Consider the following 24,062-nt stretch of genomic DNA (forward strand, 5'->3'; position numbering starts at 1 on the left):
GATGCTTTTGAACTGTGGTGTTGGAGAAGACTCCTGAGAGTCCCTTGGACTGCAAGGAGATCCAGCCAGTCCATTCTGAAGGAGATCAGCCCTGGGATTTCTTTTGGAAGGAATGATGCTAAAGCTGAAGCTCCAGTACTTTGGCCACCTCATGCGAAGAGTTGACTCATTGGAAAAGACTTTGATGCTGAGAGGGATTGAGGGCAGCAGGAGAAGGGGATGACCGAGGGTGAGATGGCTGGATGGCATCACGGACTCGATGGACGTGAGTCTGAGTCAACTTCAACTCCAGGAGTTGGTGATGGACAGGGAGGCCTGGTGTGCTGCAATTCATTGGGTCGCGAAGAGTCAGACACGACTGAGTGACTGAACTGAACTGAACTGAACTGAACTAAGGGAGAGAGAAAAACTTACCTTCTTCTCTTGCCACCTCAAGCTGATAATTTTCAATCCAGCTTTGGAGCCCCATTCTGCCCCCTAACAACAAACTCTCCGTCGGGTCACCAAGACATTGATCCTTCTGTCCTATCTAAGAATTCTGGTCTTGTGAGCAAATTCACTTGATCTACCACAAAGGAATTCAACTTCTTACTTTTAGTTTTAATTTGTTCTAAATAATGAAATGAAAAAGAAGAGCCTGCTTCTCATCAGAAAGCCCTCGTGTTTAATAGCGTGCATGCTCACATGCATCTGACTCTGCGACCCACCAGGCTCCTCTGTCCATGGGATTTCCCAGGCAAGAATACTGGATTGGGTTGCCATTTCTTCCTCCTGGGGATCTTCCTGACCCAGGGATTGAACCTGCATCTCCTGTGGCTCCTGTATTGGCAGGCGGATTCTTTACCACTGAGCCACCTGGGAAGTCCGCTTGTATTTAATAACCAAACATTTAAAAGTTGGGAATTGAGGGAAAAGCAATGAAAGAAATGTTAATAAAGTATTTCTTCATCTAAAATTATTTAAAATTCTATCAATGAGAGTATTAGATCTACTGGTACTCCCATGGCTGAGAGAGAGAGGGCTTTGGAATCTTGTAGTCAAACAGCTCTTAACACCGCCCTTAGCCTGATGCTCCAAAGATACCTTGACCCCTTTTGTAACTAGCTTTACTGTGACTGAACTCTGCCCAAATGACTTCACAGGGGTCACAAAGTCTTGGCCAAATTAATAAGATTGAGGATTTTTTTTTTTTTTTTTTTGGCTTCCAATAACAGATGATGGCTTCCCTGGTGGCTCAAAGGTAAAGCATCTGCCTGCAATGCGGGAGACCTGGGTTCGATCCCTGGGTTGGGAAGATCTTCTGGAGAAGGAAATGGCAACCCACTCCAGTATTCTTGCCTGGAAACTCCCATGGATAGAGAAGCCTGGAAGGCTACAGTCCATGGGGTTGCAAAGAGCTGGACACAACTGAGCGACTTCACTTCACTTCACTTCAACAGATGATAGTCCAAACAACATCCCTGCTCTAATTTTGTGTTATAGTTTTCATGAATTTTAAGCCCCACTAAACCAACAATATGCATTGTATTTATTGTCTACTCTTTCTACGGCTCCTCATTCCTTTTGGGATTTCTGGGATAACTTTCCTCCTGTCCAAAGAGTTCCCTTTAGCATTTCTTTTAGTGCAGGTCTTCTGGTGGTGAATTCCATGTTTTTATTTGTCTAGGAAAACACTTATTTCACTTTCACATTTGAAAAGTATTTTCACTGGGTAATCAATTCCTGGTTGAATCTTCGTTTTTTTCTTTTGCACTTTGGAGGCATCATTGCATTGTCTCCTGGCTTTCAGTTCTCTTTTGAGAAAATAACTATCCGTCTGATTGATGCTTCTTTAAAGGTAATGAGTCAGTTTTTTCTGGATGCTCTTAAGACTTTTGTTTGCAGAAATTTTACAATCACAAGCCTAATCGATTGTGACTTCTTCTGTTCTTATCCAGCTTGGAGTTTGTAGCACTTCTTTGATATATTTAATCAGTTTTCATTTCTTCTGTGACTCCAATTTTATGTACATTGAACTATGTCCTATGTATCTCTTATGTGACTTTGTGCATTCTTCAACCTTTTGCTCTCCTTCAATCTGAATACTTTATCATATGATTAAACACTAAATCATCTGATAAATACTGATTTATCACCCAGTTAACAAGTACTCTTTTTCATTGTTCAGTTCAGTTCAACTCAGTTGCTCAGTCGTATCCGACTGCGACCCCATGCTGCAGCACGCCAGGCCTCCCTGTCCATCACCAACTCCTGGAGTCCACCCAAACCCATGTCCACTGAGTCAGTGATGCCATCCAAACATCTTGTCCTCTGTCATCCCCTTCTCCTCCTGCCCTCAATCTTTCCCAGCATCAGGGTCTTTTCCAGTGAGTCAGCTCTTCGCATCAAGTGGCCAAAGTATTGGAGTTTCAGCTTCAACATCAGTCCTTCCAATGAACACTCAGGACTGATCTCCTTTAGGATGGACTGGTTGGACCTTCTTGCAGTCCAAGAGACTCTCAAGAGTCTTCAACACCACACTTCAAAAGCATCAATTCTTTGGCACTCAGCTTTCTTTATAGTCCAACTCTCACATCCATACATGACCACTGGAAAACCATAGCCTTGACTAGATGGACCTTTGTTGGCAAAGTAATATCTCTGCTTTTTAATATGCTGTCCAGGATGGTCATAACTTTCCTTCCCAGGAGTAAGTGTCTTATAATTTCATGGCTGCAATCACCATCTACAATGATTTTGTAGCCCAGAAAAATAAAGTCAACCACTGTTTCCGCATCTATTTCCCATGAAGTGATGGGACCAGATGCCATGATCTTCATTTTCTGAATGTTGAGCTTTAGGCCAACTTTTTCACTCTCCTCTTTCACTTTCATCAAGAGGCTCTTTAGTTCTTCACTTTCTGCCATAAGGGTGGTGTCATCTGCATATCTGAGGTTATTGATATTTCTCCCAGCAATCTTGATTCCAGCTTGTACTTCCTCCAGCCCAGCGTTTCTCATAATGTACTCTGCATATAAGTTAAATAAAGCAGGGTGACAATATACAGCCTTGACGTACTCCTTTCCCAATTTGGAACCAGTCTGTTGTTCCATGTCCAGTTCTAACTGTTGCTTCCTGACCTAAATACAGGTTTCTCAAGAGGCAGGTCAGGTGGTCTGGTATTCCCATCTCTTTCAGAATTTTCATGTTCAAATATGATTAAATCTTCTATTTTCATCCTAATTTCAGTTACTAGTTTTTTCAGTTGTAGACATTCCATTTGATGTTTTTACAGACTTTAGTCCTCTAGTGAAATTCACCGTTTGACATCTATTTTTCTCAAATATATTAATAGAGTTTTTTTTAAATCCATGTCTCATAATCCTGATATTTAGGGCCTTCTCTGGTGGCTCAGATCGTAAAGAATCTGCCTACAATTCAGGAGACCTGGGTCAGACCCCTGGGTCAGGAAGATCCCCTGGAGAAGAGAATGGCAACCCATTCCAGTATTCTTGCCTGGAGAGTTCCATGGACAGAAGAGCCTGATTAATATATTAATCAGGTTTAAAAAAAAATACATGTCTCATCATCCTGATATCTATATTAACTATGGATCTGTTTCGATTATGAGATTTTGTTTAGCATTCTGTTTCTTTGTATGTCTAGTAATATTTTATTGACCATACAACATTGTTTATGAAAAACTACAGATTTTAGGATGATGTTATCTTTCTCCAAAAGTGATTTATCCTATCCTTTGGCAGACAGCCATAGTAAACAAGAAACTGGGCTGATTCACACAGCTTGTTGTCTCTATAGGTCTTTATACACCTCTGGCATGTAAACTGAGAATCTGGGGTATTTACTAGTGAAACCAACAGTACTCATCAGTTGGATCCATTAAACTATTAACAATAATTAAGTTGTTATTAATAAATAACAAGCTGTTACCTGCCTTCAATGATCAAGCTCACTGCAGTTGTTTTTGCAAAAAACATATCCTCCAAGCGTCATATGGTGTAATAAGATGTTTGCCTGTTATTTTTCAGGAACTCGGAGTCAGCAGTGTCCAGGTCAAGCTCCAGCCTATAAAACTGGCTGGAACCACCAACTTACCACGTGGGCATGTGTGAATGTGTGATTCATGACCTTTTGGTGTTGAGGGCCCAAAACTACATCCTCAAGACATGCTAACACTACCATTTTCTGAATATGCATCCCACAAAGAAGCATGTATCTTAGCTGTGTCTGCACGGAACGATTGCCTCATCTTTCTCTCACCTCCAATCACCTTTCCCTGCCACGCCTCAGACCACCCTGCTTCTTTATCCCAGAAATGTCCCAAGCCCCTCACCTACAGGGACATAGATTCGAGGTTGATTCTCCTGTTTCACTGGGATGCCACGTGAATAAACCTTTTCTCTGCTGCAAACCTCAGCCTCTCAGCATTTGGTGTGCAGCACGCCAGACAAACAAGCCTGGTTCTGGAACACAGGAAGTCCCCCCAAGCAGACCTTAACCTCCAGGTTTTATCTTCTCACCCTCCCCAAACTGCTCCAAACTCCCTTTTGCTTTTAACCTGCCTGCTTGATGTTTTAGTCTCTTGCCGGTACCTCGTAAGAATTTAACAAATGCCTCTAGATGAACACCAGAGTACCCTCTACATCTCTCTTATCTCAGGAGATCTTGGTCTCAGGTCCCATCTTCCTAGGCAGTCCCGAACTCCAATTTTTGTCTCCCTAACTGTGTGAGACTGCTGGAAGCTCTGATGGATTCTCTGCCTCTTAGTATCTACCTTCTGCCCAATTCCCAGCTTTTCCTTCTATGCCCCAAATTGGCAGATTTCCTGAATGTGACCAGAGAATATTGTGCATGCTAGTCTCTCAGTCGTGCCTGACTCTGCAACCCCATGGGGTGTAGCCCACCAGGCTCCTCCATCCATGGGACTTTCCAGGCAAGAATACTGGAGTGGATCGCCATTCCTTCTCCAGGGGACCTTCCTGACCCAGTGATCAAACCCAGGTCTCCTGCATTGTAGGTGGATTCTTTACCAGCTGAGCTACCAGGGAAGCCCAGAAAATATTGGATTTATCTTAATAATTTCTCTCCTTCTGGGATCTTGACTCCTCAAGTCTTGGATATTTTGGTTGCCTTCGATGTCTTATAAAAAAATGTGTACTTTGTGTTTTTATATGGATTTTCTAGGTCTTTTCAACAGGAGACTTGATCAGCTGTGAGTTACTTCATTATAGTCAGAAGTAGGATAAGCTTCTTGTAATAGAAACATTAAAATTTTTCTCTCTCTGTTTCATCTTTCTGCTTATATCAGATACAAGAAATCAGGCTCTAGATCCCTTTTCAGATATATTAGAATCTTCTTCCAACACCGCTTAAATGTCTTATGGTCTCATTACTTTAGGGCTAAACCTACTTGGTTCATGCTTCTGAATACACCCAGACCTTCAAGAGACTGTATCTATCATTTGTTTCCTGAGGTGTAGGCTTCTAGTTCAATGTCAGGGCAGTCATAATTCCCTGATCTTTGTTTTCAAGCTTTAGGCTAATCTCTACTAACTTCCAAATTTCTCTAGTTTAGTGAGGTTCTTCTTAATGTCTAGAGACGGGGTTTCCTTATTTGTTCTGCCAAAATTTGCTTGGCCCTGATAACTTCTTGGTCCTTTGCTTGTTGAGCCTATACATTCATTACAAATTACTTCAGAAGGAGGAAAATATGAGGCAATTCTATGTAAATCTGTTCATATGCCCATTGCTGTTCTTTCACTTCTTTTGTGACTCTTTTTTATAAAATATCAGAATCCATCCGGTGAGGCTCGTTTATTACAATCTCATTAGTCATTATTAAACCAATTAAAATACATCCTTCAGTAGACACTGTATTGAGCCTCATTTCAAATGCATATGTTGGAACCATAATGGGTCACTGTGTTGTCAGATATGGTGGTTTTTCATCTGTTGCTGATAAAGATGAAACTGTTTTTTGAAAAGTAAAAGCCATCTGCAGCTGCTTTGAAAGTCAATTGACATTTTGTTAATTAGCTTTTATTTACAGTAGTTGAATAACAATATCAAACTACAATAAGAAATGAGCAGTTAACATTAAAAAGAAAAAAAGCTGGTGACATTAAGTTTCGTCATTTGGCATCAAGTTAAAAGCACGAGTTCTTTCAGAGACTAAAAGGGGTGTCGCTGAAGTCTGTTTAAATGTAAAATAAACTAGAAAGGGAAGGGGAGATCTCACAGAGGTGGGGTTAAGGTGTAGCTCTTGGGTTTTCAAATGAAACAGATGAGCAAACCACTGGTTGAGTAGCCAGTTAATCCAAGGGGGAGGATAAGAAGTGGACAAAATTATTTCCTTGTTTAGTGGCTTTTAAACACAAGCCAAATTATCACTGGAATTTTGGCCGAGAGCAGATTCCAAATGACTTGATGATCAAATTAAGATGTCACACTCCACTCAGGTCCTGAACTGTTACCATCAGCCTCTGGACATGAAGCAGTTAGAGAGTGAGAGGAAAAGAGAGGGGCTGGTTTTGTCAGGAACACTTTGACATGTTAAAATTAGGCGTCAGGAAAAAAAATGCCCACAGTTTTTTTGACTTCTTGCTTGTTTTGTTCCCTCCCTACGACAGAGTATGGAAGTATGAAGATCAAAACTGAAAGCAAGTAGATATTTCATAAGAGATAGCCAGTGCTATGTTATCAACAAACAAATCACAAACCAATAATCCATAGAGACGGACATTTGCCTCATCTATAGTCATCCCCATAACTGGCACCGATACTAAATGTTCATTGAAAAAGGAGAAAAAATAAATTATTCTGCTGCTTTATCTTTTAGGAATGATAATGTACTTTCTAACACAGGTCCAAAGTGTCTAAACTTTTGTATTGATAAACAGGGCTGTTCGCTACCTTTTCTTTCTTAAAAATGCTGGCTTTGCCTCACAATTTCAATACTCTGCAGCATTATTTTTTTCCTAGGAGGCCAACAAAATAAAGCGTATTTTCAGTTAATGATTTCTATGATTGTAAGCATGCAAATGGCTATGCATTTATGGATCTAGACATCTATTCTCTCCTACCTCTGCAAGTTTTGAATAATTCTTCTCCCCAACCATGATTCCAACTCCATGAAATAGGATGGATAATTAGTGATTTGGGAGACTGCCTGTCAGTACTGGGCAGAACCTGTGATTCTGTCTATCTTAATGGTCATGTACCAGTTAGGAATACCAATATAGAACATTTTAACAGAAAGAAAAAAGGCATCAACTTTTCCACTCCCCAGCTCACTCCAACCAAGTGACACTGATGGATGAGCTCTGATCAGGAGTTCAAAACTAGTTTTTTAAACCACCCTCATTTACTGACAAGCAACTGATGAGAGACCGTAAAGGCCAGTTACTCAGAGAATTTTCACACCAGTGAAGGCAATAAGTGTAGCTTAAAAAGTAGTGGTGGCTTTATGCTTTAATTATTAATCTCACTTTCAGCAGATGTGTTCTAAATCTGGCCACCTACCTGCTGGCTTCAGCCAAGTGAATTATTTCCCATTTTATGCGTGCAGAATGCTAGTAAATAAAATATTGGTACTGTGAAGTATTTCTCTTATAAATATGACTAGCTAAGATCCATTAGTTTTCCTAAAGATGTGAGGTAGGAGATTAAAAGAAAAAAAAGCCTGAAGTGTGCTTTGATGACAGGTGCACCATCTTATTTCATTCACTGGCTCTCCACTTAGTATTAATATTATTCCTGTTACCTTTTCACTCCAAAACATGGAAAGATTTGATTTTTTTTTATTCAACATTTCCCTTTCTTATCATAACTTTATTTGAGATCTAGATAGCCCTGAACTTGCTTGCCCGTGTTGTCTCACAGGAAACCAGTTACATGAAAAATAAAGCATCTTAGGACATCCCTAGTGATCCAGTGGTTAAGAATTTGCTTTGCAATGCAGGAGGTGTGCATTCAACCCCTGGTCAGGAAACTAAGATCTCTCCACATGCCACGGGGCAACTAAGCCTGCACCCACTAGAGCCCTTATGCCAACTAGAGAAAACCTGTGTGCCAAAATGATGAGGTTGCCAAAAATTAAAAAGCATCTTTTTTGTAGTATATTACCAACAGTTTCATATTAAATTAAAGTGTGCCATGCCAGGCACTCTAATATACACCTTCTTCTTTAATGTAATTCAGTTCTTCAATAATCTTATACATTAGGCATTATTATTCCCATTTTATGTGTTAGGAAACTGAGGCTCAAAAATGTTAAGAGAGGAGTTCAAAGTGACACAGTTGAAAGCAGCTAATGACAAGTCAAACCTCATTCCAGGGCTTCATCTATCTTAGAACATTTGGCTCATTTCATGAAGACAATCAGAAAGATAGTTGATGCTATTAAGATGATGCCCTTATCCCTAAGTTTTTAGCACAATTTTGAGCTATCCTATCTTTATTTCAATTAGATCGCTTTTCTATTAAAACTCAGAACTAATGCCAAATGCTCCATTATCATTAGAACATCCAGAAAAGGCTGGCAGAAAAGGCTTCACCTTTTGCCAGTTTAGGAATAAATTAGGCATATCTGCTACTGAGCTTTCAAATTCAGAAGTCAAAGTAAGAAACCCAAAATGATCTGTGGAAGTTAACAGAAATTTCTTATCCTTGAGCTTCCCTGGTGGCTCAGACTGTAAAGAATCTGCCTGCAGTGCGGGAGGTCTGGGTCCGATCCTTGGGTTGGGAAGATCCCCTTGAGAAGGGAATGGCTACCCACTCCAGTATTCGTGCCTAGAAAATTCTATGGAGGAGCCTCCTCGCCAGAGGAGCCTGACGAGCTAAAGTCCATGGGGTCTCAAAGAGTCAGACATGACAGAGTGACTAACACTTCACTTTCTTATCCTGCACTAGCTCATCCATCTCTCTTGTTTTGTTTTAGGGACCATTTCCTCCTGCTTTCTCTTCCCACAGCTGAGTAGTATCTGCTTTTTCTTAGATGTTCCTCTGTCTCGAGTTATGAGTATTTCAAACTCAGTGAAAACTGGCCCTTTAAAGAAAGTATTGTGTGGAAGAGAAGACAGGCTTTGTCACAGACAGACTCGGCATCAAATTCTTTATGTGATGATGAAGAATAGACTGTAAGGATAGGCAAGATAGTGACCACTGAGCCTTGGTTTCCTGATGTTATTTGACCTACAGAGTTTTTGTGGAATGAGTTAACATTAACTTAATATCTGAGATAGCAGGAACCCTTTACTGTCAAAATTACTCCATTTCCCTGTGTTAGTTCATCTAAGGCAGCTCATTTTTTTAACAGCCATTTTCTCCATTGCTGCTCTTTCTAGCCAGGACAGGTAATTTGATTATTATCACTGTGGAGTTGCTGGTGGTGGTGAAACATGCATAACACATACAGTTTTCTACTGGGGCTTCCCGGATAGTCCTGTGATGAAGACCCTGTGCTTCCACTGTAGGAGAGTGTGGGTTCAACCCCTGGTTGGGGAAGTAAGATCCCACATGCCACGCAGCATGCCCCCCGCCCCCCGCAAATTACTCTTTTAACACTTTTTAAGTCCACAGTTCCGTGGTATTAAGTACATTCACACTGTTGTACAACCATCACCTCCGCCCATCCCCTGAACTTCTTTGTCTTCCCACACTGAACCTCTGTACCCACTCAACAGTGACTCCCCGGTGGCCATGATTCTATCAGTACTTTCTGTCTCGACGAGTCTGACAACTCTAGGTACCTCAGGTAAGCGGAATGTCACAACATTTGTCCTTATTTCTCTCAGCACAGGGTCCTCAAGCTTCGTTCATGCTGTAGCATGTGTGAGGATTTCTTTCTTAGGGTTAAATAATATTCCGTTGTATGTACAGGCCACATTCTCCACACACTTTCATCTGGACTGGTCGTTTTGATCGCAGGGACACCTGGGCAGAAATGTGATGGAGACCATCTTCCTTCAGAAAGGATGGGTAGCTCATTCCAGGGTTGGAGAATTCGAGAGAGAAAGGACCCCCCAGAAAGACTAGCGTGAGGTGGGTTGTCCTCAGCACCTCCCCCTCCCTTTCTCCTCTTATTATTCGGCACTTTTTGCTTAGTATCCTTCCCTGCCTCTGTATTTGTTGCATCGTTTAAATAGCAATAGCCTAAATTAGGAGGATGAGATTAACATACACACACTACTGAATATAAAATAGATAACCAACAAGGACCTACTGTATAGCACAGGGAACTCAACTCAATATTTTATAATAACCCACATGGTGAAAGTGAAAGTGAAGTTGCTCAGTCCGACTCTTTGCGACCCCGTAGACTGTAGCCCACCAAGCTCCTCTGTCCATGGGATTCTTCAGGCAAGAGTACTGGAGTGGGTTGCCATTTCCTTCTCCAGGGGATCTTCCCGACCCAGGGATTGAACCCAGGTCTCCCGCATTGCAGGCAGATGCTTTAACCTCTGAGCCACCAGGGAAGCAGGAAGAGGAAAGAGTCTGAAAAAAGAATATACATATATGTGTATGTATGTGTACATATATACACGTGTCTGTATATATATGTGTGTGTGTGTATCTGTATATATAGATACATACATACATATATATATACAGACACACATATATATATACTGAATCACTGTGCTGTACATCTGAAACTAGCATGACATTGTAAATCAACTATACTTCAATTAAAAAAAAAAAAACCCGTGGTCTAACCCAAGCCCTAAACCCATCCTGTCGTTTCAATAATAATTTAAGAAGCCACCCATTGTGAGGACAAGGTAAATAATATTTTCTTTGAATTTGAAAATCTCCCAAAACAAAGCTTGAATATCTATGACTCAGGATTTTTATGGCTGTGAGATTAGCAAAGAATCCATGTTCAAGCATCTCTTTCTCTGTCCCCCTTCTCTCCTGCCTCTCTATCTTTCTCTCCTTGAACCCTCTTTCATTTCCTTCAAGATATTTCTTTTGTTTTTGTGATACATTTGAGTCTATGTTCTTTCCCTGAAAAGAAGCATAGTACTAGCCTAATTAAATATTTGTCCAGCTCAAGAAATTCTCCCTCTTCTGTTCATTTCATTTTGTATCTCTGGACCTCCAAATCAGAGGAGGAAGAGAAAAGTGAAACGCTAAATACCACAGCACAATATTGAGTAGTTTAATGGGAATTTAAAATAAAGGAAAATCTGGTACAAATACAATTTGCTATATCAAACTTCCAGGTTTGTCCTCAAGACATATATCTTTTTAAAGAACTGTTTCTGCCTCAAACCCTCTGTGAGTAAAAAGAGCACATGGAGCATCATCTTCCTCTTTAGAAAATGAAGAAATATAAATCAATCTTAGTTTCTTGCCTTCAGAACACTGTGAAAAATCACTGTGGGGAATGTGTGTCCTTCCCAACCTTTCCAGCTCTCTAATTCTCTCCTCATTAAAGGGAAAGAGTGATTTTGATCAGAAGCTCTTTAAAGACCAACTTGCAAAGCAAAAATGTTTTAGATCAAACTATCTCTAGAAGCACATCTGCCAGAAACACTGGATGGTTTGGTGCCACAAAAAGAACTGTAGGATTTTAGAGTCGAAAGTGTCTTGGTCCAAACCTCTAGATGGATGCTTCTTTTCTAGTCCACAAAGTGGAGGAGACGGCACCACAGGAGTAGGGACTATGGCTTGTGTGTCCCGTGATCACTGTAGAATGCTGGAAGCAGGATCAGTGTATTTGTGCAATGTGAAGGTGGAAGAAAGAGAGGAGAGAGGGAGGGGGAAGGAGGGTAAAAACAGAGAAAACAAGGCAGGGAGGAAGGAAGCAGAGAGGGACAGCAGGGTCAGTAGGTAAGTAGTATTTATTACACACACATATACATACATATATATATTACACATATGTATTATATATATGTGTGTGTGTGTAATATATATATAATTTTTGGCCAAGAGCTTTTACTGCTTAGATTAACTAATTGAATTATCTCAGTAAACCACTAATAAAGATATTAATATCCCACATTTAGTGTTGAAGAAGTTTAAGTTCAAAGAATGTAAACGCATATATTTCTAGCTCATTGCAGAAAGGAAGCATTGATGAAAGAGGCAGAATTCCTCTTGAAGGGGACACAGGGTGAGAGAAAGGCAGAGAAGATGTGTGTGGTAGATCCATACTTATGAAATGCTTCCTTATGCTTCCCATAAATCCATACTTAAGAAATAATACTGTAATGAAGAGATTGCAGCCAGACCCATGAGTTACATAGACCCTGAGTTAATATTGACGGTAATTAATCTCCTCCTTCTTTGTCAGATATGACAAAGGAAAAGGTGACAGTAGGGTTTGCAACATTTTCCTTTCTTCAGTTTCTGCTGCTGCTAAGTCGCTTCAGTCGTGTCCGACCCTGTGCGACCCCAGAGAGAGCCGCCCACCAGGCTCCACCACCAATGTCTCCATGAACCTCTTGCCAACTGCTGTGTATGCACGGGTGCTCAGTTGCCCAGTCACGGCTGACTCTTTGCAACCCCATGGACTGTGGCCCACCAGGCTCCTCTGTCCATGGGATTCTCCAGGCAAGAATACTGGAATGGGTTGCCATTTCCTACTCCAGGGTATCTTCCTGACCCAGGGATCGAACCCAAGGCTCTTTTGTATCCTGCATTGGCAGGTGGATTATTTACCACTGCGCCACCTGGAAGCCCACTTGTAGTGCATAGTACATTATAGAAACCCAGGAGGAAATGGCCTAATACCAATATGTAATGCTAAAAAGGAGGAAAACATCACTTTGATCCAAGCAGTTTGTGCTCCAGATGTGGGTTTTGGTTATTCTGATTTCAGCTTCTAGAACAAAGGGTGCTACAACCAACTGGGCTAATAACTCATTTCAGGAGTAGAGAGAAGACCCTTGAAGCGCACTGCATCTGATTTGTAAGCAGGCCTTTGCTGACACATTACTTAAATAATTTAGGGGAAGTATAGGGCTCTCAAATTCACCCATGACTCCGGCCTCAAGGTACACAAATCTCTTTTCAGTGTCTTAAATGCAATGCTCTAAGGCTTCAGGCAGATTTCTCTGGCAAATAATTTAACTTCTGTACGTCTGTTTCCTCCACAATAAAACAAGAAAGAGAGGCTGGTCTCCAGGGCACATGCCAGCTCCGGCTTTCTGGACACCTGTGATTCCCTATGCATGGAGTGTTGTCTGTGTACAGAGTATTGGATTCACTCTTGAATATTTTGTACCAGAGGAAAGACACAAATTGTCATCACCACCATTGTCATCCCAGTAATCTCCACAGAGTATGCTAAGAATTATTTCTATTTCTGATTCTTACTGTAAAATCCTTAAAATAGGAATTATTACCTGCAATATAATGATGAAGAAATTGCATTCGCTCAGGAGTTATCCTATATTAGTGATTAATTCAGGGTTGCTGCAGAAGTACTGTAAGATGTTTTCAAAGTTGATTTGTCAAAACAGATTTCTGTTTGTTTGCGTTGCTTTGTTTATTTTGCTTAATTCTTTTTCTTTATTTAAGATTATTCCTCAGGCTAGCCTCACAAGAGAATAATTGCATTTTCAAAGGTACAAAGGTCAACTCCTCTTCAAGGCAGCAGAAATCTCACTCTATCAGATAGCTCTTGAATTTAGCTTACCACAAACCAAATGGACCCCCTCTTCCTTGATGTCCTTTCTGGACGCTGAACATATTTCTGTCACAGCACCTGTAACACTTTATCAAATTTAATCACTACATGCCCATCTCTCCTTATCAGATTCTACCTGTGAGTCACTAAGCCGATTACTTTTAGCCTCATCGGAAGAGAATTTTTTTATCTTTACTGTTCCATCAGTTCAGTAGTACCTGAGACATAATAAACACATAAAAAATATTAACTGACTGAATGAAATGTTAATAAATTAGTTTTCACAGTATTTGTAAATTTAAAATACCAGCAAAAAATATCTCTGTTTACCTTTTCCCTATTTACATCAGCATGGTGGGCAGGCAGGGAAAATGCCCCCTAGGCACTCTTTCCCTTCCTGAACCCCACCCTCTCTATAAAAGTTTCTTGTAATTACTCTCCCTTCGAGTTCAGAACCCTGGAAATTCTCTCCGATCTTCTTAACTTTAAACCAGACGATGTCCAGAGTTTCTGCTTCATCCCTGTCCTGTGTCCGCCCTCTTCACCTGTCACCGCGCTATTGACAGCTAGTTGGATGGCTCCACAGTTTTTTCACGTATTTGTTTGTATTTTAGAGGTTGCATTTTTAAAGACTTTTTGGTAATGTAGACCATTTTAAAGTCTTTATTGAATTTGTTACGGTATTGTCTCTGTTTTAGTTTTTTGGCCAATCTTAGCTCCCGACCAGGGATTGAACCCTCACCCACTGCAACAGAGGGCCAGGTCTTAACCACTGGACTTCAAAGGATGATCCTGCTCTACAGTTTCCAGTTTGTCTTGTCTATGACAAGATCATAAACATTGAAGATGGAGATGGTTAACACAGTTCTTTGATTTATACTGTTAATTCTTGATTGATCAACATTAACAATAGATCAGTTATTGGCTCTCTGCTGAAGCAGGCCTACAATGTACCTCGTGTCCCTCCTTTTCTCTCCGTGCTTGTGATTGTTAATTTCACATGTCAACTTGAGTGGGCCATGGGACATCCAGATATCTCATTAAACATTATTTCTGGGTTTGTCTTGGAGGGTGTTTCTGGAAGATATTAGCATTTGAGATGGTGGCTTTAGTAAAGCAGATGGTCCTCCGCAATGTGGGTGGCCATCAGTCAATTTGTTGAGGGCCGAAACAGTACTCTTGCCTGGAAAATCCCTTGGACAGAGGAGCCTGGTGGGCTGCAGTCCATCGGGTTGAGAAGAGTCAGACACGACTGAGCGACTTCACTTTCCCTTTTCACTTTCATGCGTTGGAGAAGGAAATGGCAACCCACTCCAGTGTTCTTGCCTGGAGAATCCCAGGGATGGCAGAGCCTAGTGGGCTGCCGTCTATGGGGTCGCACAGAGTCGGACACGACTGAAGCGGCTTAGCAGCAGCAGCAGCAAACAGAACCAAAACGCAGAGGAAGATTGGATTGCCCCTCCCCCAACCTGAGGGGTGATTCTCTCCTGCTCTCAGGGTTCCTGGTTCTCACGCCTTCGGACTACATCGCCAGGTTTCCTGGGTCTCCTACTTGCAGACAGTAGCTCATGGGATGTCTCAGTCTCCATAACCACATGAGCCAGTACCTCACAATAAATCTCTCTCTAGGATATATATATTCTGTTCATTCTGTTTCTCTGGGGAACCCTAGTACAGTACTTATTTTTATTTCCTCTATTGGATACATCTAAATTTATTTTTCCATCAGTACCCTTTCTTAGTTTATACCCTCAATCTGTTAAGGAGCATATCTTCAAGTAAATTCCTAAGAAGGGTGCATAGGACGTAGATGTTCAATATACTGATATATTTGAATATGTTTTATTATTGGAATGACCATTTGGTTGAACAATCTGCTCTTGATTGAAAATTATTTCCCTCATACTTTAAAGATATTCTTTTAGCATCACTGTTATTGTTTAAAAAGTTTGATGTCAGTCTGGATCTATCCATTTGTATGTGACCACTCTCCTACCCTTGTGGTCTTGCCCCCACTGGCTGGAAACTTCATGATCTCACGTCCAGAATTTCACACAGGTATGTCTAGGTATGTAATCATTCACTAACCTTTCTTGGTATCTCATAGACTCTTTTTAAATAGGAAATTTATGATTCTCTAGGGTCTCAAATGTCACCATCTGACCACCCAACTCTTTTTGTCAATAGCACATATCAATCTCCAAAATATGGGATAATTCCCTTACCTTTTTTCCCTCTACTATCACTAGAATGTAAGCAACAAGAATTTTGGTCTTTTTTTTTTTTCTTAATCACTGTTGCATCAAGAATTGTGCCCAGCATCTCGTGGGTATTTAATAAATACTTGTTAAATAAATCTTTGTTTCATATTTAAGAAAGAAGCAATGAAAGTTGCATCTGCTTACGTAGGCCTCGTCAACAGGCAGACTTCGCTTTAGACTGAGTGTATGGTAGCTGTCCACCAGGAGAGCCAGCATTGCATTGGGAACTCTCGGGGAATAGATTGGAGAGGAATTTATACTGGGGTGTAAATACCCAAGTTCTTTTCAGAGACTTAATTCTGAAAAGTAATTGTGATACAAAATTTTATTTGGAGTATTAAATAGAAGATATCTTTAATAAGGATGGAGGCTGCAGAGAGAAAAAGAGAATAGAAATCAGAAGTAATTCCACTTAATAGATGGTAGGATTATTGATGATCATTTTTACCTCTGTATTTCCAAAAATTGCTGTTTTTTCTGTGTGTTAGAGAAATTAACAAAAATCAACACAATATGTTTACAAGATGCTCTAGTGAGGATTATCTGATTTCTGTATGATGTGAACTGTTCATGTGAGTATCTATACAGTACTTCCTCTTCATCCCAAGTTACCACCTGATTCTTCTCTTTAGTTTTCCCCACATCCTTTTAACTCTTTAGCCATTTGGAAATATCACTTTAATTTAGGCACAGGTTTATTTAGAAATCTTCTATCTGATAAAGTTGTTAGCATTTCTGCTACCTAGGCAACAAAGCATGGTTCTGTCACCAACGTCTTTTCATTTTTAGCAAAGTGAAATCTTAAACTTTTCTAACAAACTTGTAGGAATCAAAGCCAAACTTAAATATATTCCTCTCTCTCTTAAAGAAAAAAATGGGGAGTAGAAATAAGTGTAAAGAACTGCATATATGACTGTGTTTCATGGAGAAAGCAGAATGAGTTTGGAAAAAGAGAGAAGGGTATATGTTTCAAAACAGAGGAAAAAAACTTGTAGAAATATCAGAAAATCCACTTCTAATTTCCAAAGTGTGATTAATGTCTTAAAAAGCATATTGAATCACTGCATATTTTGTACCTTAAATACATAGACCCACATACACTATTCTTTCATTGTGGAAGTGATGCATTTTATTATAGAAAAAAAGAAGTATTAAAAATGCAAGTAAAGATTTGAGTTGAAATACCCTACCCTAAATTCTAGAGCTAAGTTCTTGAGGATGCACTTTTGAATTCTATACTTTTATTTTAAAATTGTGAACATTTGCATGTCATTAAGTTCTTCACAAATCAGAATTTTTCAGAACCTTCAATGTATGATAATCCACCACTCCAGTACAATTTTTCATTTAACTTAGTTCCAGTTTTTTTATATCATAAATAGAAAGTAAAGAACACCCTTGTGCAAAAAGTGTTGTCCACATCACTTTCTAATTTCTAATGACAGAATTCTAGAAGAAGAATCCCTGGGCTAAATAACCAGAAGTTTTTAGGCGTCTGAAATATATAGCCAAATACCTCCCAGGAAGTGGTAATACTAAACATTCCTTCCAGGTTACTTGACAGGATCCATCACCTGACCATCTCTCACCCCGAGCTGGCAATTAAATAAGTTTGAAATGATGTTTAATAAGATAGATAACTAATAAAGACCTACTGTATAACACAGGCAGCTTTACCCTGCAATTACCTATATGGGAAAAGAACCTAGAAAAAAATGGGTATATTTATAACTGATTCACTTTGCTGTAGACCTGAAACTAACACATTATAAATCGACTATACTCCAATAAAATTTTCTAATAAAATAAAATGGTATTTAGATTTGTGAGATTATCAGGAAAGCTGAACTTTCCCCCATTTTTGTTGAACATCTATAATTCCTCTTTCCTGTATCTTTTAATCCAGTTTTTTTTTTTCTATAGACACGCTTGTATTTTACAGATTTATAAAAACTCTTAGAAAAAAACGTTACCTCTTTGCCTATCATCAGTGGTAGACATTTTTCCAGCATGGTCATTTCAATGTGTCCATGGTATTTTTTGTTTGTTTAAGAAATGATAGTTTTAATATACAGTGTCTAAGACTTTATGTCACCAATTCTATTGCTCTTGCTGAAAGGTTTCTTCATCTGTGAGTCATTTATTTGCTTCTAATATTTGTGTTGTTTGATTTACTATATACATTGTTTTATACAGACATCTCTAGAACTGATTACTGTGTATGACATATCGGATACGGTAAAGACCTAGTCTAATGTCTTCCATATGTCATTTATTGAGTAATCTATCCCTTACTTTGTTCTGATGTCACCGGTATAGCGTCTCAAGCCATTGTAGGGTGCTTTCTCTTTGAGGGCTAGTCTCTCTTATTGATCCATACTTGTACAGACACCACTAGTATAGCTCAGCAATGTATCTTCTACCTGGTAGAACAAGTTCAACTTTCCTCATTAGCTTTCTTTTCCAACTTTTCTTTTGCTATTCTTATGTGATGCTGAAGCTGACGTTTCAATACGTTGGCCACCTGATGTGAAGAGCTGACCCATCAGAAAGACTGGGAAATCTTTCCCTGCTGGAAAAGATTGAAGGCAGGGAGAGAAGGGGATGACAGAAGATGAGACGGTTGGATGGCATCACCAATTCAATAGACATGAATTTGGGCAAACTCTGGGAGATGGTGAAGGACAGGGAAGCCTGGCATGCTGCGGTCCTTGGGGAGGCAGAATTGGTCATGACTGAGCTACTAAACAACACCAGCAACAAATTCTTACATACCTATTCCTCCAGAAAAACTACTGAAGAAAAAAATCCCATTGAGAATGTGTTGGGTTACATTAAACTTAAAAATTAATGTGGATAAAACTGATATATTTATAATAGTCCACACAGACACACTGCAAGGCTTCCTATTTATTTAAGCCTTATTTTACGCTTCTTGGTATAATTCTATGGCATTTTTCACAAAGGTCTGACATATATTTTATTAAGCTTGTATTTCTAGGTGTTTTATATTCCTGTTACTATTGTGAAAGAGTTTCGTTCCTCATTATACTTTCTGATTGTGCCTGGTGTGTTTGAAATCCATTGACACTTATATTTATTCATCTTGCCAAAGTCTCTTATAATTATTTTTTAGCTGGTTCTCTAGGGTTTTCTAGGTATATGATGATATCAGCTGCAAACAATGATAACTTTGTTTTTCTTTTTCTGGTAATCACACTTCTTATTTTTGTTCCTCTGCTACAACAAAACTTATAAAATAATAATTAACTGTAGGTAGGAGAGCAGACATTGTTGGCTTGTTCCTGATGTTAATAGAAATGTCTCCATTTGTATTTTCCTAATAAGTTAAATGAGTTGTCAATATGCAAATGTTCCTTAATGTGTTAAGGAATTATCCTTATATAGATAACAAAAAGATTTTTCTCGTTAGAAATGATTGTAGGGCAGTTGGTCATACAGTGAAGGTGGGGTAAAGGGAGCCGCTCTAGCCTGTGGCCTCAGTCTATGGCTGGGCTGGTACCGGCCAGCGGCCCAGGACGGACCTGAAATGTATGGTGCTGCCGAAACCAGCTCCAGGATCCAGATAACCTGCCACCCGAGTAGCTCCCGACCTCCAGAGATGCACAAGAGCCTCCTGTGGTCTGAGAATGGCTACCCCTCCATACGAGCCAATGGCTGAATTGGTGTCAGGGCCAATGGGACAGCGTACAAGGCCCGTGATCCCCACGGTGGCCATTTTGTGGCCCTCAAGAGCGTAAGAGTCCCCAGTGGAGGAGTGCTGGAGGAGGCCTGCCCATCAGCACAGCTGGTAAGGTGGGCTTACTGCCGTGTCTGGAGGCTCTTGAGCGTCCCAGTGTTGTCCGGCTGATGGAGTCAGTGCCACCACCTAAGATGACCAGGAGGCCAACGTGACCCTGGCATGTGAGCATGTGAGCCAAGACCTAAGGACGTATCTGGACAAGGCACCCCACCAGGCTTGCCAGTGGAGACCATCAGGACCCGGACGCCCTGGTTTCTAAGAGGCCTGGATTTCCTTCCTGCCAGCGGCATCGTTCACCGGGACCTGAAGCCAGAGAACAATCAGGTGACAAGTGGTGGGACAGTCAGGCTGGCTGACTTTGGCCTGGCCAGAATCTACAGCTACCAGGCAGCTCTACACCTGTGGTTGTTAACACTCTGGTACCGTGAATCCAAAAGTCCTTTTCAAATCTACCTAGGCAACACCTGTGGACGTGAGGTGCATTGGCTGTATCTTCGCAGAGACACTCTGAAGCTGACCAGATAGGCAGAATCTTTGACCTGATTGAATGGCCCCCAAAGAATGACTGGCCTCGAAACGTGTCTCTATCCCTGGGAGCCTTTCCCCCCTCTTTCCTCCCAGTTGTACCTGAGACAGAGGAGTGTGGAGCACAGCTGCTGCTGGAAATGCGGACTCTGAGTCCCGAGCCTCAGGGCACTCTTATCTACGCAAGGCAGAAGGTGACCCTGAGTGAACAACAAAATGGCTGCAACAGAACCAAGAGGAGAGACACCGACATTTCCCTTCCTTTGAACACTTGAGTGAAGAGACCCCCACTGAGAAGGTGACCTCTGTCTTCATCTCTGAGGCTGTGGAGACTCCGTCTCCAACTTTTTACAGACTATTCTGCTGCCTTAATGACATTCCCCTCCGGCCCCTCCTTTTGAGGCTTATCCTTCTCCTGCCCCACTGTGTTCTTACACAAAGGGGTATGTCCCTTGTTCTCCTCTTCCCTAAACCTTGATATTGGGATCCTTTTTCATACAGGAAAAACAACAAAAAATGGTATGACTGCAATATTTTATCAATGCCTTTCAAAAACTAATGATCTTATGAATTTTTTTTTAATTTGACCTCTCAATATGATAAGAATTTTCTAATATTAAGCCAAACTGGGGCTTCTCTGGTGGCTCAGTGGTAAAGAATCTACCTGCCAATGCAGGAGACACGAGTTCGATCCGTGATCCGGGAAGTTCCCACATGCCTCAGGGCAACTAGCCCTTGCCGCAACTGTTGAGCCTCTGCTCTAGAGCCTGGGAGCCACAACTACAGAAGCCCACACACACTAGAGCACGTGCTCTTCAACAAGAGAAGCCACCGCAATGAGAAGACTGTACCCTGAAACTAGAGAGTAGCCTGTGCTTGCTGCAACTAGAGAAAAGTACTCGCAGCAACAAAGACCCAGCACAGCCATAAATAAATAAGATTATTACAAAAAAAAAAAAACAAACAAACTGATAGTGTCTACTTGGTTGTGGTAGATTATTCTTTCCCATTAGTTTTTTGAGTCCCATTGGCTATTACATTATTTAGAGTTTTGAAATATATGGGTCCTTTTCTTCTTATCCTATCTTTGTTAGGCTTTAATAATAGTAATAGCAGTTGTGATCATTTGGTACACTCATACGATGTTTCAAATACCACATTTTCTCCTGTATTTTCTTACAACATTTACAAATGAAATACAGCATTTCATATATTTTGCAGATAAGGAACTGAGGCTAAGATTACACAGCTTGAGGGAGGAGCCTGTATCTCTAGGCTCTGCTACGTAGTTTTGAAGAGTTAAAAGTGAGTTAAGTAGCTTTCCATGTTCTGGAATAGATTATATAGAATAGAAAAAATCTGTTTCTTGAAAGAATGAAAAGACTGATTCATGTATGCACAGGAGACAAAATGACGCTGTGAAAGTACATGGGGTTTAAAGCCAGACAAATGCTGGTTTGAATTCCAGCTCTGTCCATTACTTAGTAACCCTGAATAAGTAGAAATGATGGTCATTATAAAAACATCCTGTCCTGAAGACTTCTGTGACAATATTTTCCAGTTGTGCCTGGGTCTTTTTCTAATATTTTTTTCCTTAACACCTTGTTGCTCCAGGAAATCATGTTATTTCTTCTAGATAATGACATATATAATTTCATAGTCATATGTACTATTCTCTTATATTTTAGGAGGCCAATGCCTTATCTATTAGGTGACCAAGGTTGATACTCTCTTATGATTTAAAATCTCCATATAAAGATATTGTATATCTTTTGTTATATTTCCTATTAGTCTTTGATATTTAATTGTGTGCTCACTTTTGTTTCTAAATATTTGTTGTTTTTTGAAAATAAGCTTTTAATTTTAGAGTAGTGTGCATGTATGTGTGCTAAGTCACTTCAGTCATGTCTGACTCCGCAACCTTATAAACTGTAGCCCACAAGGCTCCTCTGCACATGAGATTCTCCAGGAAAGAATACTGGAGCAGGTTGCTGTGCCCTCCTCCAGAGGATCTTTCCAACCCAGCAATCGAACCCATGTCTCTTCTGTTCCCTGCATTGGCAGGCAGGTTCTATACCACTAGTTCAATTCAGTTCAGTTCAGTCACTCAGTCGTGTCCGGCTCTTTGCGACCCCATGAATCGCAGCACACCAGGCCTCCCTGTCCATCACCACCTCCCGGAGTTCACTTAGACTCGTGTTCATCAAGTAAGTGATGCCATCCAGCCATCTCATCCTCGGTCGTCCCCTTCTCCTCCTGCCCTCAATCCCTCCCAGCATCAGAGTCTTTTCCAATGAGTCAACTCTTCCCATGAGGTGGCCAAAGTACTGGAGTTTCAGCTTTAGCATCATTCCTTCCAAAGAAATCCCAGGGCTGATCTCCTTCAGAATGGACTGGTTGGATCTCCTTGCAGTCCAAGGGACTCTCAAGAGTCTTCTCCAACACCACAGTTCAAAAGCATCAATTCTTCGGCTCTCAGTTTTCTTCACAGTCCAACTCTCACATCCATACATGACTACTGGAAAAACCGTAGCCTTGACTAGATGGACCTTAGTCGGCAAAGTAATGTCTCTGCTTTTGAATATGCTATTACCACTAGTACCACCTGGGAAACTCTTAGATAAGTAGCAGAGTAAGCTGAATAATAACCCCACAAAACGTCAATGTCCTAACCTCCAGAACCTGTGAATATTATATGGTCATAGGTACTTTTCAAGTGTGGTTAAATTAAGGATTTTTATGATGGGGAGATTATTCTGGATTATCCCAGTGGGCCCTGTATAATCACAGGGTCCTTATAAGAGGGGTCCAAGAAAGTCAGAAAGAGGAGAAAGTGATATGACAACATAAGAAGAGATTGGAGTGATGTGGCCACAAGTCAATGAATGCTCGCAGTCTATAGAAGCTGGAAAAGACAAGGAATGGAGTTGCCTCTCGAGCCTCCAGAAGGAACCAGCCCTGCCAGCTCCTTGATTTTCACCCCTCTAAGATTCCCTGGTGTCTCAGTGATAAAGAATTCACCTGCCGATGCAGGAGACATGGGTTTGATCCCTATGTCGGGAAGATCCTCTGAAGAAGGAAACTGGAGAATTCCACGGACAGAGGAACCTGGTGGGCTATAGTCCATGGAGTCACTAGAAGCTAAACAATAAGACTCATTTTAGACTTCTGACCTCCAAAACTTTTTTTTTTTTTAGTTTTTTTATTTTTTTAATTTTAAAATCTATAATTCTTACATGCGTTCCCAAACATGAACCCCCCTCCCCCCTCCCTCCCCATAACATCTCTCTGGGTCATCCCCATGCACCAGCCCCAAGCATGCTGCATCCTGCGTCAGACATAGACTGGCGATTCAATTCTTACATGATAGTATACATGTTAGAATGTCATTCTCCCAAATCATCCCACCCTCTCCCTCTCCCTCTGAGTCCAAAAGTCCGTTATACACATCTGTGTCTCTTTCCCTGTCTTGCATACAGGGTCGTCATTAAAGTTTGCATTATTTTAAGCCAATAGGTCTGTGATAATTTGTTACAGCAGCAATAGGACATAAGCATAGTTTTAGACTGACAGGAAAGTGACAAAGACACTATAGAATTTCCATATGCCCCATCCTGTTTTCCCCTGTTGTTACTATCTTACATTAGGATGGTATATGTGTCGCAATTAATGAACCTATAAGACACCTTATTATTAACTAAAGTCCATACTTTCTTTTTTCAGATTTCCTTAATTTTCATTGTGTGCCCTCTATCTGTTCCAGAAGGGCATCCAGCTTCCCATATTACATTTAGTTGTCCTGTCTCCCTTGGCGCCTCCTGGCTGTGACGATTTCTCAGACCGTGTTTTGGATGACCTTGACTGTCTGAAGAAT

The 24,062-nt window shown here is 40.6% G+C and overlaps 1 pseudogene; it reads left to right on the forward strand.

Moving 5' to 3' along the window:
• The first annotated feature begins 19,451 nt into the window (after window positions 1-19,451).
• On the forward strand, window positions 19,452-21,110 carry LOC101121953 (cyclin-dependent kinase 4-like; annotated as a pseudogene).
• The last annotated feature ends 2,952 nt before the right edge of the window (window positions 21,111-24,062 follow it).

The sequence above is a fragment of the Ovis aries genome, chromosome 12 (assembly GCF_016772045.2).
Source record: "Ovis aries strain OAR_USU_Benz2616 breed Rambouillet chromosome 12, ARS-UI_Ramb_v3.0, whole genome shotgun sequence".
Taxonomy (NCBI): domain Eukaryota; kingdom Metazoa; phylum Chordata; class Mammalia; order Artiodactyla; family Bovidae; genus Ovis; species Ovis aries.